The sequence below is a fragment of the Melitaea cinxia genome, chromosome 12, assembly GCF_905220565.1.
Source record: "Melitaea cinxia chromosome 12, ilMelCinx1.1, whole genome shotgun sequence".
In the NCBI taxonomy this organism is placed as follows: domain Eukaryota; kingdom Metazoa; phylum Arthropoda; class Insecta; order Lepidoptera; family Nymphalidae; genus Melitaea; species Melitaea cinxia.
Window position 1 is genome coordinate 1996653 of NC_059405.1, and position 15308 is coordinate 2011960.

The following is a 15308-nucleotide window of genomic DNA, read 5'->3' on the forward strand; positions in this document are numbered from 1 at the left end:
AAAATACTTCCCCAGTTCGGCTGTTGAAGATCTTGAGCAATATTACTGTGACCTACCTAATTAACTAAAAATACTCTTTTAAATCTATCGATCCGATAGATCTTACGACATATCGTACACATTAATATCTTATTCCTCTGTACAAGTATCATAAAGTATGGAGATATTATCGATTTTATTCAGTACGGAACCAGGAACGTCGTGTTAGTTTAATGGAACGCATTACGCAGTACCCTGGTCGTACAGTTAACGATTGGGCGATATTTAATAATCGAGGCGTGGCCTAGTGGTTACACTGAAACCGATTTAACGTTATGTGATTGATACGCGATTTAAAACCATACTATTAATATAAAGATTTAATACTTTGAAAAAAATTGATTACCTAGAAAATAGGATCTGTTTGTATTATTTTTACTACTAAATGAACTTACTGAAACACAACAAACTTTTTTTTATACAACTAGGTCGGCCATTCAACTACTGGCTTTGAAATACAGAGGCCGAAGACCAACCCGCCTGCCCAGTGTGGTGACTATGGGCAAAACACATGAGTTATTTTTGGCGCGAATTTTCATAGGACTAAGAGATTAAGCGGTGGATTGCGATAGGCTGAAGTGAGTGTGGTCGGCAAAGAAGCGTACGGCTCCCCTGATGGTAAGCAATTAGCGTAACTTATTACAACGTTTCCGACTCTACCCCAATCCCCCTCTGAAGCTCTGGTCACCTTGGTCACCACAGGATCACAACACAGCTTGAAAGCACTATTATTTAGCTATGATCTGTAAGGTCGAGGTACTTCCCAAGTCGGCCAAGGATATTTTAGTTAGACTAGGACTTACTAACAAATGGAAAATGTTCTGTAAAAGGTCTGCCTTTTCCTTCAATCCTTAGTTATCTTATTCTATCACTCTACTTTGCCGCGAACAAATGTTATACGGGCATATGTCTAATGGTTCATTTTAAGTAATTAAGACAACAGCAAACGCGTCGTTTTGGAAGCATTACTCTATGGAATAAATCTTATAATCTTGATAAAAACAAGAATAATTGAAGACCAAAATTCTTATAACGAGTTATGAGAGCCTATTAGATCTATGAAAATTTGGTCCGCAGAAATATAACCATCATTTTATGGGGTTTATGAAATTTATATTTTATAGGGTAAATTGGTTCACTTTACTAATATTATTATGTATACGATACCTCATTCTTCAAGAGCCTCATTTTATGACTAGTTTGGCTGGTCAAACCTTTACCTCGTCTAAAATCTAGACTGACTAGGTCACAGAATATTTATTGCAATTATAATTAACAACGAATAAAATTCCTCTGGGCTGGTATTCCAATCAACATACCTGGACCGAAGCCGTCATTATACCGAGCCCCGTAATGAGTATTACGGTTCACGCACGTGACGAGCTTTGATAAGTGATAGTTTCAAACCGGGAGCCTGTGGATGCAATTATGTTATTACAAGTCTGGTGGGATTACCCAGTAAGTTATGGGATTAACGAAATTTAATTCGTTAATAGGATTTGTACATCCAAAAACCCTACGACTGGTTCTGTTTTCTACTACGGGAATTAAGGGTCCGTTCCCACCCAGAATCAGGGTGTAAAATACATTTACGTATTATATATATTTACATGTACACCAAAAAAATGTTTAACAGTCAGATCAATACTAAAACAAAAGTGTTAAGTTTGCGTAATTTAGAAACAGACAGTAAGTGTGTGGTATACAATTTTTTTATTTTGGTAAAATATGGTTCATTACAATATAAAAATCGTATGAAATAAAATATGTACCAAAAAATATAACAAAAATTATAGCATATTTGAATATACTTATAATTAATTGTGTTCATTTATATAAACTTTATTCAAATTTTAATACTTTTTACCTTGTATTCTACCTACTTATATATTTCAATAAGACTTAAAAACATAATCCCACTTCCATAATAGGTACAATCCTGTACCAATCGTAAATTAATAAAAAAAAAACTATAACTTAAAGAAACATCGTACAAAACAAACTGAAAACCAATTTACAATTAAAAAGCAAACAACATCAACAACGCGACAAAATCAAAACAGGCTTTAATTAATACACAACACGTAGAGTAAACTACTACTACGGAAAAACTACTAATAATCGAGCGTACCGAGCAAAAACAAACCGATATATGGCACACTACCTTCTCACGTGCTACCGGGAATCGAACCCGGAACAGACCCCTGGGAACGGACCTCGGAACGTCTAGTTCTTAGAGACGGACCCTATCTATAATTGGCCACTGTTGATACATATTGATAGCTCGACATAGCACGTGACTTTCCTCGTGCCAAGGTTCCATCAAGCTTGAAATGGCGCGTTTTACTTTTTTTATTATTGATTTGTGATAAATATAATTAATAATACGATTTATTATCTGTCGTGTCTGTATGTACTTGTATTTTATGGGTTTGGTTGAAAAAATGTTTGTTTATATGGTGGCAAGTAAATAAATTATTCTCTATCTTTATTGATATAAAACTATTAAGCAAATGTTAAAGTAAAGCTTCCTTGTATTTGATATAAATAAATAAAAAATACCTCTTTCCTCCTACAATAATCCTTTGATACAAATTTTTTTACCAGTTATTTTGATAAGAAAACTCATAATTACGAATAAATAATATATTTTAAATATCCAAAACTTATTTCCATTTCAATTATAATTTTTTATTCAATATTATCAAAATTAGAATTAAAAATTTAACCGTTAAATAACACGATAAATTTAATATAGTTACAATACTTCTCTGTCTGTCTACTATTTGTCTTGATGACAAATTTGATCGATCTTTTAACTAATAAGTATAGTTATTTCTATTTCAATATACAATTTATTAACATAGTAAAGATCAGAAAGTCAAATTATATTCCATTCGATTTACTTATAATTATTTTCATTTTTGCTGTACCAACACAGTCCGATGATATCGACAACGACACGTAGAATGGAAAACACACGAACGATTTTATCACTTCATCGATTTGGTCGATCGAGATGACAACCTTAATAGAATTTTGAAGACCTTACAATACTAGTCGTTATTGGAGGTAAAACTTTTTTTTTTAACTGTCACTTCAAGTTATGAATTCAAGTGATGATAAGATATGATATAAGCGGGGGTAGTCGCAAACACCCAAATACTTTAGACATTAAGAATTCGTTAAGCAAGCGGTCCCCGGTAAGATCGGCACGCACCGGTCGATCGGCTTTCATTTAACCGATAAATAAGTAATCGTTTTATTGTACGGACACGTTCCTCGACGGAATCCCGCCTAAGGGCGTCACCTTATAAGGATAGGGAAGCGCGCGCTCACTTTAAATTCGATGCTTGTCGTTTCGCAAAAAATTACGATTCGCGTACTCCAGCGTAAGTCAGGGATGCCGCTGTGTGCAGATTATTGTGTTTTATTCTTCAGGGGTGACGCGTAGACTTTTTGTTTTTATTTTAATTTAATTAAGTATAATTATATTAATTAGTAAATATTTTTGTTTTTAATTTTATAAACTATAGGAAATATGTTATTATTTCTTTGTCTGTCTAAATACTATTGGTAAAGTTGTATTGAGAAAATTATAATTGTAATACTTTTAAGCACGATAATAAATTTTTGTTTACATATTTTATATACATAAATACTAAATAGACTTCTAGAGTTTACAAAATTTGGTATATTTTGGCTACACTTACTACTTGAAATCATAGAAAAGAGATAGAATCATAGATTTATTTGCAGCATAAAACAATCTCCAATAAAATAATAATAATAATAATTTTTGCAACTAACAAAATTTTATTGTTACTGTTAATTTATTATCCAAAATTATGAAGTGATATAATATCAAATTGAGTTCTCAGTTAATATTGATAAACTAACAAATATTACCGACTGCAAGGACCTTACCCTATCCTCATCTGGTACTGAGCATTGAACCAACATTCCTGTTGTTTTACCGTGAAGATGTAGTGTAACAGGGATGGTAAATTATACAACAACAACGTAGAGACAACAGTGCACAGTGCACGGTATACTGACAAAGCCCGGTGGCTATTATGTTTGTTTATCGATGGCGTTAGATTTGTATGAGTATGATAAAAATGGCTTTGCAGGGTCTTGACATTGAAAAAAATTATGCAAATTTATCAATTTAAGTTTATAACTTTAGTACAATGTAAAAACCGCTCTGGTGGTGCGAATTGTCGCTTAAAACATTGACGGTCTGCGGGTTTGATTCCCGCTCGGAATGGATATATTTGTACAACATATATATTATATACGGTATATTTGAAAGGTAATATAACATATAAAAATAATAATAATAGTAATAAAAATTACACAAATATTTATGAAATATATATAAATAATATCGCTACGCTTCAGCCTGTAATATCCCACTACTGGGCATAGGCCTCTTTCCCCATGAGAAGGATCAGAGCTTAATCTACCACGCTGCTCGAATGCGGGTTGGCGGATATATTCCCTACTATGAGTAACGATCTCTATCAGGTATATATGATAACAACCGGGACCGACGGCTTAACGTGCTCTCAGAGGCATATAAATAATATATATTTTAGTTGATATGTCAAAGTTATGGGTAACAGTTTAAATGATTGTCCGTAACATTAGGCCGCTTACACCAGACGGTCACAGATAAGAAATTTCTGTAAAACAAAACACAACAAAACAATTTGACTAATTGATTTTTTACAACGAATCGTAAGAAAATCGTTCGTCAAGTCATTGTATACATTGGCTTATTCGCATATCGATATCGTCCGTACGAGGTTCTCGTCATTATAATCGTTTTCAGGAATCGATTACCTTTGCGTTTGTTGAGTCTGTTATTTTTATTGTTAACAAGCTCTAACTACGATTTTGTTTATGAAAACATTTTTATTTAGTCATCTTTTTTGCCAGAGAAGCGTTCGGAATTTCGAGGTAAAATGGGTCTTGTGTCCTTGCTCGTAGTACAGGCTCAAACAAGTGAAATTGAATGAAAAACAGCAAATTTCATTTAAATTCGTTGAATAGTTTTGGTGTTTTGGCACAGAGCAAGAGAAAAATGACATGTCTACTCGTACTATGATACCAATGATTTAGTATCGATAATAGAATTTCCTTGAAATAGCTTCAAATAATTTTCAAAATATCTTCTACGTGTAGTAATTGTTACAGTTATATTTTAAGCTAATTAACATAACCATAATTTAAAAAAAAAAAAAAAAAAAACTATAATTTACAGAATTTTATTTAATCAAGTAGGCTTCAAACTCCAATCGTTCTTTGACGCGTCATTAAGCAATAAGTTACTCGTTTCATAATTTTATAAAATGTTTAAAGGAAGTAATCTATACTAATATTATAAAGCAGAAGAGTTTGTTTGTTAGAACGCGCTAATCTCAGCAACAACTGGTCCGATTTAAAAAATACATCGTTCCATAGCTTAATTGCCTAGAGCGCCGACACGGTCAGTCGGAGACGCGGGTTCGAATCCCGCTGGAGCGGTCAATTTTTGATATGATATTCAAAATTGTTTAGAATTCCTAATTGTGGGTAACACAAAAATAAAATCGTTCATATTAAAAATAGCATGGTGTCGTCTCCTGTCAAAGATTTTCATTGTAATATGAAACTTTGAATAGTTACGGGTCTCTGTAAAGAACTCACTATAGACGGCGCCACGGTTCGCTTAAACCGAAAGTAAAAATCATCATATCAAAAATTTCGCTCTAGCGGGTACATCGTTCCATAGCTTAATTGGCTAGAGCGCCGACACGGTCAGTCGGAGACGCGGGTTCGAATCCCGCTGGAGCGGTCAATTTTTGATATGATATTCAAAAATGTTTAAAAAATTCTTTCAGTGTCAGATAGTCAATTTATCGAGGAAGGCTACAGGCTATATATCATAACGCTATGACCAGTAGGAGCGGAGCACCAATGAAGAATGTTTCAAAATTAGGTTTGTTTTTCCTTTTGAGAGCTTCCGCTGCGTGCCCTGCGTAAACAGTAAAAGTTTTGCATGAATAATATATGACAGAATTGTTCCTATTTCACGCGGATGAAGTCGCGGGCAGAAGCTCGTAAATGTAATAAAATGTTAGTTAACGCGTAGTAAGTGTTAAACAAGAAGGTAATAAATATGGTATATGGTATATGGTATATTTTAGATTTTTGTTTTTTTTACATTAATTTAAGACGCTAAATTTATGATGATCCAGCCTGTAACATTCCACTGCTGGGCATAGATCCCTTTCAACATATAGGAAAAGGAATGGAGCTTAATCCAACACACTGCTCCACTGCAGTTTGGCGGATATGTTCCCAACTAATAGTAACGATTGCTATTAGGGATTTATGATAATAACCGGGACCGACGGCTTAACGTGCTCTCCGAGGCACGGTGGGCAGAGCCACAAGGACAGACATCCAAACAGGAAAGAAATATTTATACAAATACAATCATCAAATCAATCACAATCACACATTCTTATTTATCTAGTATGAACTTTTGTGTGTATGTGTGTGTCTGTATGTGTGTCTGTGTCTGTCTATTGGTTTGTTTCCTATTATTTCTTATAAAATAAAACTCTACACCTACACCGTCCATATATCATCTCCTTTGCCCTAAGGTTGCCTGGAAGAGATTGCTCTTAAGCAATAAGGCAGTCTTTTGTACATTTTTTTTCCTACAAATTATTGCTAATGTTGCTTGCTTATTTTATTTGTTTGGTGTACAATAAAGTGTAAAATAAATAAATAAAATAAATAATCATCCCGAGCTGTAATCAAACCCACAAAGAGTCGGTGTTTCAGGCGACCTCGCACCACTACACCAAAGCGGTTGTTCGTCTATGACTATTATAACTAATATTAACTCATCTTCATCTTCCTGCCCTTATCCCAATTATGTAGGGTCGGCACAACATGTTTTCCTCTTCCATTCTTCCCTATTATTGGTCACTTCAGCGCTTCGCCTGCGGGGTACGCCCTAACATTATCGCATACTCTAATTTTCAAACTCATGTTGTAAGTGATTTGGAATGGTATATTTTACGACCGGCCGCCTGCCTGACATCAACCCTCCTTGGGAATTCTTGGTTAAGAAAAAGGGTAGGTGAGAAGGATTTAAGAGGATCTGGGGTTACGGATACCAGTGCCACGGATTACGGAGAGGAGTGTGTGACACTAGCAGCTAGAGCAGTCCGGGCTCGCGTACTCGTAGCGGTTCCAACCAGTTATCGGATAGATATCAAGTGGCCCCAGCCTTTAACTAATATTAAGTATTTATACAAATAATTATTTCTGGTGTGATCGTCAGTCGTGGTTTAATCAAGTCCCGAGCAAGCATAGTTATACGTTCATCTCGACTGTTATCTTTAACGCCAGATAACCATCGTTAGTCTAGGTAGGAAAATCAACTGCCAATAATGGAACGGCGTAGCAAATTAAGCCCTTCCACGATATAGTATACAATGCTTTTGCTTAGAAAAGGACAAGTATAGACAGTTTTGGCATGCAAAGGCAACGTATAGGCAGTTCCAGCTTACTTTAATTTAAGTCAAATTTCATGATTTAAATGACACGTTTATCTTGTATTAAAACTAATTAAAGATTACATATAAACTAACAACTAATAACTGAGGTAGGGCACAGCAGGAAATTTCCAGCTCAAAATATGGAGCAGCCCGACTGGGGTAGTAAGTACCTCGACCTTACAGAAGATCACAGCTAAATAACGCTGTTTTCAAGCAGTATTGTGTTCCTGTTGGTGAATAAGGTAACCAGAGCTAATAAGCAGGAATTGGGGATAGGGTCGGCAACGCGTTTACGATGCTTCTGGTATTGCAGGCGTCTATAAACTACGGTAATCGCTTACCATCAGGTGAGACGTACGCTTGTTCACAGACCTAGTTACGTAAAAAAAGCTAACATTTTACTATACATACCCATATCATATTTAAAACATTCAGTAACATCAATAAGTAATAAATTACTAAATAGTACTGTCTCAAACGAAATTAACATAAAAATAATTATTTAAAATAGAACAACGTAATAAAGTCAGGAGAAGATATCAAAGGTCCTTTACCATTTTCGTCGTGAAATGTGCTCGTGTTTTTATTTACCACAAACAAACACGCATAGAATTATATTTACAATTCAATACAACAATTACATGCAGCCATGTGAGGACACCCCGTCGACTTTACGGTTAAGAAATATTTTATTACGTTAGATTCAATAAAGAATGTGCTGCGGTCTAGAATTGTTGTGCGTCTAGAAACAAGATGCAGTCTTAAACATAGAAATATGTTAAATTTTCCATCCTGTTTTTATGTTATTGATTTACTATATATACGGATAGTTATGTTTCTAAAGACGTCTATAAGGAATCATGGGATTTGTTTTTAAGGGAAAGAAGCTGAAATGAGAGAGGGAGGGGGACGATGTTTTCTTATTCGTTTACCTATATGCTGAAAATGCTTTAATAGTAACTCTTTAGCATTATTTAGTACTATTTTTTACACGCGCCTTCGCTCGCATCGATTTTTTTTAAATAAAAAAAGTATCCTATGTTCCTTCTAATACCTCCAAAAATATTTGTACAAAGTTTCATGATGATCCGTTAAGTAGTTTTCGCGTGAAAGCGTAACAAACTTACATTCACACTATAATATTGATTAGGGAAGTAGGGATTGACAATATCTGAAATGATTAAATGCTTATAAATATAGTTTTTCGACGTTGACCACTTCATTTTAACTTCATCGTTTAAATATTAACAAAAAAATAATTTAATTCAATTCGTTGTAATGACTTTTTCATTATAAATTAAAAGTGACAAATTGTTCTTTACTCGAGCCTACTCTTGAAGCGGTACTGAAACGCAATTTTACAGTATTTCATTAGTTTTGAGAGGCTACTCGGAGGAAATGAATATTCCGTTGAGAAGAGACGACAATAAGCCCGAACTCAACAGTTTCTGTAAAATATAGTTTACATAATACGAAAATATGGCTTTTGTGTCGTTTAATTTTTACAAAAATATCTAGATATGTTTAATAGAATATAATCATTACATATTATAAAACAAAGTCATTTCCCGCTGTCTGTCCTTATGTATGCTTAGATCTTTAAAATTACGCAACGGATTTTGATGCAGTATCCTTTAGTAAATAAAGTGATTCCAGATGAAGGTTTAAATGTATAATACATGCATATATATAGTAGAGGAACACTGATAGTTTTAGAGGTTTCTAATGTGATGTTGTAAATAAACACGTTTTTTACGCTTACATTGCATATATTTATTTCATGCGAAGCCGGGGCGGGTCCCGGGAATTAATGTTATAACATCATAGATTTAGTTCAAGCAAATACAAAACTTTGAACTAATATTTAAACCTTACTTTTACCTAAACATGGCAGCGTTCACGTAGTAAGCATAAGATATTTCATAAACAATTAACGGATGCATAACTATCGGTACTGTCACCGCCGGCTTGTTTACTTCCGTAAATTTCCATCTTAATGTGCGCAGACATCGTCCAAAACAAACCGTTGACAATTCACATCGACAAGCAAAACGAAGCGTGAAAACAAACAGTCAACGCTTAGCGGGAAGCCTCCATCGCGCCTATTATGAATCCCGAAACGACACCAAATATAGTGTCGACATCTCTATTGACTTTCAATTTAATAGAGTTCTAAATATTCTCGATACTTAATTAACATCACCATTTCCAGTACACCCGGACACCCACGGCTAAGCGAGTCGAGCGTTAAAAACCGAAAAATCTAAACAATTTTGGCTCCCATCCATATTCATGTGTATCCAGAAATCTTGAGCGGTGGCCTTACGGGGCGGGATTCTTTTACCCGTTCAATAAGTTTTTCGTGTGTAATTAACCTTTTGTAATGCATCGGCGACGTTGCCACGCGTTGGACGCGCGACTGCCCTACATGGAGACTGCACCTCTGCGGATCACCGCTTTGAATCTACGTTTATTATACTCACGAATTTTCAAAGTGACGTAAGCGCTGGCTGACCAGACTGATTTCGAACCATAGGCTGCCACTCGAGGGGACATTTCGAAATGAGCGCGCGGCGTGAACGACGGGCTTCCCGATTTAGACGACGAGAATTATATTGTTAACTTATTTGCCATCTCTCATCGTATTGTGGCTTTAACGTCACAAATCAAATCGTTCGAAAATCCTCTGGTGCTGTGGGAAATTCCGACGTTTCGGAACTGAACCGACCGTACAAGACAGAAGGCCGCCACACGACGAATTCCATACGATTCTGAGACACGATTTAGTTGAAAATAGAGCATCATTAAGATAGGTGAGGTGTTGTCGTGACTGAGAAAAAAATTAAGGAATCGAGTCGTGGGTAGGTCAGATGAATTGAATATAATGAGTGGTAATGTTCGCGATACTCCGGCGGTGGTAACTGCGATACAGGAGACATTAAATGGGCGACTGTCAAGCATGATGGTGTGTCACGATGCTTTGACGAAACCTTGATTTGACGTCGATAAATGTATCCCCGGTGACACCGCTCGACCGTCAACGGCGCTTCGTCCATATCCGACGAACGATTTATTATCAGTGCATAGTTAAATTATTTTCTGTAATCGGTTCTGTTGCGCCGAGTTTCGAAATCGAACAAAAAACCTTTTATATATTGAGTATCTCGAACCATTTCTTACACAACGCTTTACTCGAAGCCGCTTTATTATTTTCGCGAACAATTAGCTCCAGAGTGATCTTGGAACACAAATAAGTCGTAAACTAAGTCGATGCAGAATTTACTGTTTGTGATTTGACAAAAAATTTCCTTACAATCGCTAGTGGCGCATCTACATGACAATGCCTATATGTGGCTCGCTTCATACGGCTTGTAAATACGTTATTGTATCTTATTGTATCCGACCATCGTCTGTCCGTCTGTCTGTCCACTTGATTTGTTCTTCGCTCCCGTATAATGAAGGTGCAAGCCACTGACAGGGCGCTTGCGATTCTCGATGATCGATTTCTCGATTAAAAACGATTGTTGGGCGCACAATCGATTATATTCGATTGCGGGTTGCCGGCTTAATTATTGTTGACGTTGATGCGCGTCGCGATTTAGTTGTTACGGAAATCGTTTCCGTTTATACGCAAATGAGGATTTGTTAAGATTATATTTTAATATTTATATTAATTAAAATTACAATTCGTTGTTCAAATAAAAACTAACTAAATATATTATATTATTTTGTATTAAAAAAAATCCTTTACTTATAATGGTAATGTTTTTCGTCAACAAGCTAAAACAGTAAGCATTATTGTTGATTTATTTTTAAGTATTATTACTTTAAATTTAAGACTAGTACTTTCAATAATAGTGATTATGTCGTTTACGTTAAACGTAAATAAATGTTATTTTGTTGTAATAACGAAATTAAATTTAATGCTAAAGTTGAAACATTAGAATTGCATGTGCATGTTTGTAGACACAGTGGTAAGATTGTTGAAATTATTTTAGAATGAGAGACTTATACATTTTATTATCACATACAAGAAAAATCCCACTCACAGTATTAATTTCAAATCAGCTCCAGTAGTTTCAAACGCAAACTGGGAGACAAAACTATATATAAATAAATAAATATTTATAACCTTTTATTTGACACGATCTATTTTATAAGACTTTTTTTTAATATTCGGACTTTTGATACAGAACTTAAATAAATTGAGAAATGATTAATAAACATTTGACACATGTGTTGATCTCATGCTAAGACAGAAATCGAAACAAAAACTTATTATGCTATTAAAAAAAAACGCCAAATCAAACCAGCGTTCGCAATAAAAATAAATGTAAGCCAATAAAATCTTATTATAAATAGTTACAAGCATTTCTGGCGCGAAACGGTAAAGTCGTCCCGAACGCAACGCAGGCACATCATATTAATCACTCATGTTAAACTCGAAGATGCGGAGATAAGGTCGAAAAATAACGCCTTCCGAATGAGTTATACGGCACTTCAGCCCTTACAAATTAACTGTTTGGCTTGCTATTAAGGACGCCGATTTGCTTTTTGCACTTAATATTATAAAACTGAGTCTGTATGTTTGAATGCGTTACATCTGAGATGCAATATGTTAATTTTAATATTTCATCTTAAATATTCGGTCTACTAGGGAAGATAGAGTACATCGAATTTATAATTATGCAAGTTAGGTTAGGCGATCATTATACGATCCACTAGCCAACTACACATTTATATGTTGCAAAATAATATTGAATATAGAAAACTAGAGGAAAGATCATGATAGAGTTAAATGTATATTGATATAAGGCTATTTCAATTACCATATGAAACTCACACGTATTAATTACGGGGGTCACTAGTAGACCACACGCTCTAATCCAGCGGTTCCCAAACTTATTTTGTCTACTACCCACTAAGAGAATAAATTACTTTACAGTGCCCCCTTTGAGCAATCTTTTAATGAATATTAGTTGATGTTCACAAGTTGTAGTCGAGTCCTTATAGATTAAATGACAAATCGCTCACCAAGCTCTCTCTTACCGCGCCCCTTTAGTACGGCAGCGCCCACAAGGGGGCGTTATCGCCCACTTTGAGAAACACTGCTCTAATTAATTAGCTACAACAGAGCTTCTACAATATGTCGTAGCAAACTCATAAGGGAGAAATATGATCCACTCCAAATCCTCTTCTCAAAAAGATAAAAAATGCTTATTACAAGGAAGTTCACAGACAAATGAGGTTATAGGACTATAGGACTTGTTAAGTTAATATACAGTACAGAATTAGCAAGTTGAAGTGGCAGTTGGCTGGTCACCTGTGTCGCAGCACCGATGGTCGTTGGAGCAGACGGGTCCAGGAGTTGAGACCGCGTCTTGGTAAACGCAGTGTGGGACTTCCTTATACCCGCAGGGCCAACTATCTACGTAAGATTGCCGGTGTAGGCTAGATGAGGATTACGGAAAACTGGAATATATGGCGCGAACTTGGGGAGGCCTATGTCCAGCAGTGGACTGTAATAGGCTGAACTGATATTGACAGTGACAAGAAAAACAGCATGGGTAAAACCGCATGTCAGGCTTAGACTGTAATAATACTCGTAACTTGAATTTTCTTTTATTATTAATGTTCATAAATATATTCATAGAATTTTAGTGAACGAGCTTATACGATATTTTTCAGACGTAATAAGTTTTGGAGGATCGCGGCGTTGGTCAAACGATAGCTTATCTCTATATGTGCATAAAAATCTTTTGCTGTTTAATCACTTGTACACGACTGGGTCGATTTTGAAGGTTTCTTTCAACTACTTTTATTTTAATGCACGTGATATAATTTTTCCAGCGACAACACAACTTACTTCTCTGACCTTAATATCTAATTGACTAGCGCTTTTTTATTTTTATTTATTTTTTATTTATTTTCAAAAGCACACTTACAATATACATACAAAATTTTTAAAATTACAAATATATAATAACAAAGTATCTGATATGCATGTCACTTACAAGTGTACATAACATTTTGGAATACAATGTTTAAAAGCACAAAAAATCACAAATAATTAAAATATTTGAACTTTAGATATACCTACATTAATATAGTTCAACACTTACAATATTCAAAAAAAAAGAGTGACACCCCATCATCATCATCACAACCAAAATAATCAAAATCAAAAATAAAGATAAAGAACATATTATTATCACACCCTACTCTCTGGTTCGATTCCCACCCCAAGAATAGGTGTAATATATATATGATATTTATGTACGTATTATTTATATGTAGGTACATGTATCACAAATATAGGCTATAATAGTCAGCTGTTACTTATAACACAAGCATTAAGTTGCTTACTTGCTTACGTGTGCGTATGTTAAGGATATTTATTTATCATTATTATTTAATTTTTGAAATAGACTTTTTATTTTAAAAAAAATACGAGTATGCTAGAGTAGACTTAGACAATACAAACAACTGAAGTAAAAGTTCTTTAGATCCATCGAATTTATATCAATCCCTCTCAACTTCCGTTCGTCTCGCCTGATCACACTTTTCGTAACGCTCTTACCACACAATCACCAGCTTACTCCCCGACTAAAGAAGTTTTACTTCAATGAAAATATGTTATACTCAATTTGATAGCTTGTTATATGTTTCCATACGCTTCAGCCTGTAATATCCCACTGCTGGGCATAGGCCTCTTTCCCCATGTAGGAGAAGGATCAGAGCTTAGTCCACCACACTGCTCCAATGCGGGTTGGCGGATATATTCCCTACTATGAGTAACGATCGCTATCAGGTGTATATGATAACAACCGGGACCGACGGCTTAACGTGCTCTCCGAGGCACGGTGGGGAGACCCACAAGGACTGCACAAACACCCAGACCACGGCAAACACCTGTATGGCCAATACAAATGTTTGTCATGTGTGGGGATCGAACCCGCAACCGCCAGCGCAACAGGTACAATCCATGGCTGTGACCGTTGCGCCAACGCGGCGTCAATATATATAGTATATGTTTCCATAGTAAAAGCAAATTCTAAACAAACAACGCACTTCCTGAAACGATGAAGATAAATAAAATTTACAAAGTAAACAATTACATTATTATAAAACAAAAGTTTCCTTCAAACATAATATAGGATCCACTTCCGATTTCGAAAATTCTGTTTATGTTAGAAATTTGTGTATGATAAGTTATTTACGAATACAACCGGAGCGAAAGACAAAGACGTGAAAACACACAAAAATTAAGTATTAAATTAAAAGTATTATGGTAGTATTATAAAGTTGAGTACGGAACTGACTTACTATATTCTGCATCTGGAACTTTACCTGAAAAAGAATAATCACTTTTTAATATTTTTCATCATTGGAAATGTAATAATAAAAAGACAAGAACAGGCAACATACTAGCATAATAAATTTAATTACAACATTGTTCCATTTTGCTTCATCTTTAGAGAAAATACCGTATAAACGTGTTGCTTATAGTTTGTTTTTTAGTTTTTAAATATATTCATAGTAAAAAATAACTATTGATATAGTTATTAAAAATATATATCTATATCATTCATTTGTTACGTAAAAGACGGAAATTACTTTTGACCATAGGAACAGACAACCAATAGTGCATGTAGAACAAAATTATTTATTTTTTCGAACCACTGATCGCTAAAGTAGCAACCACCT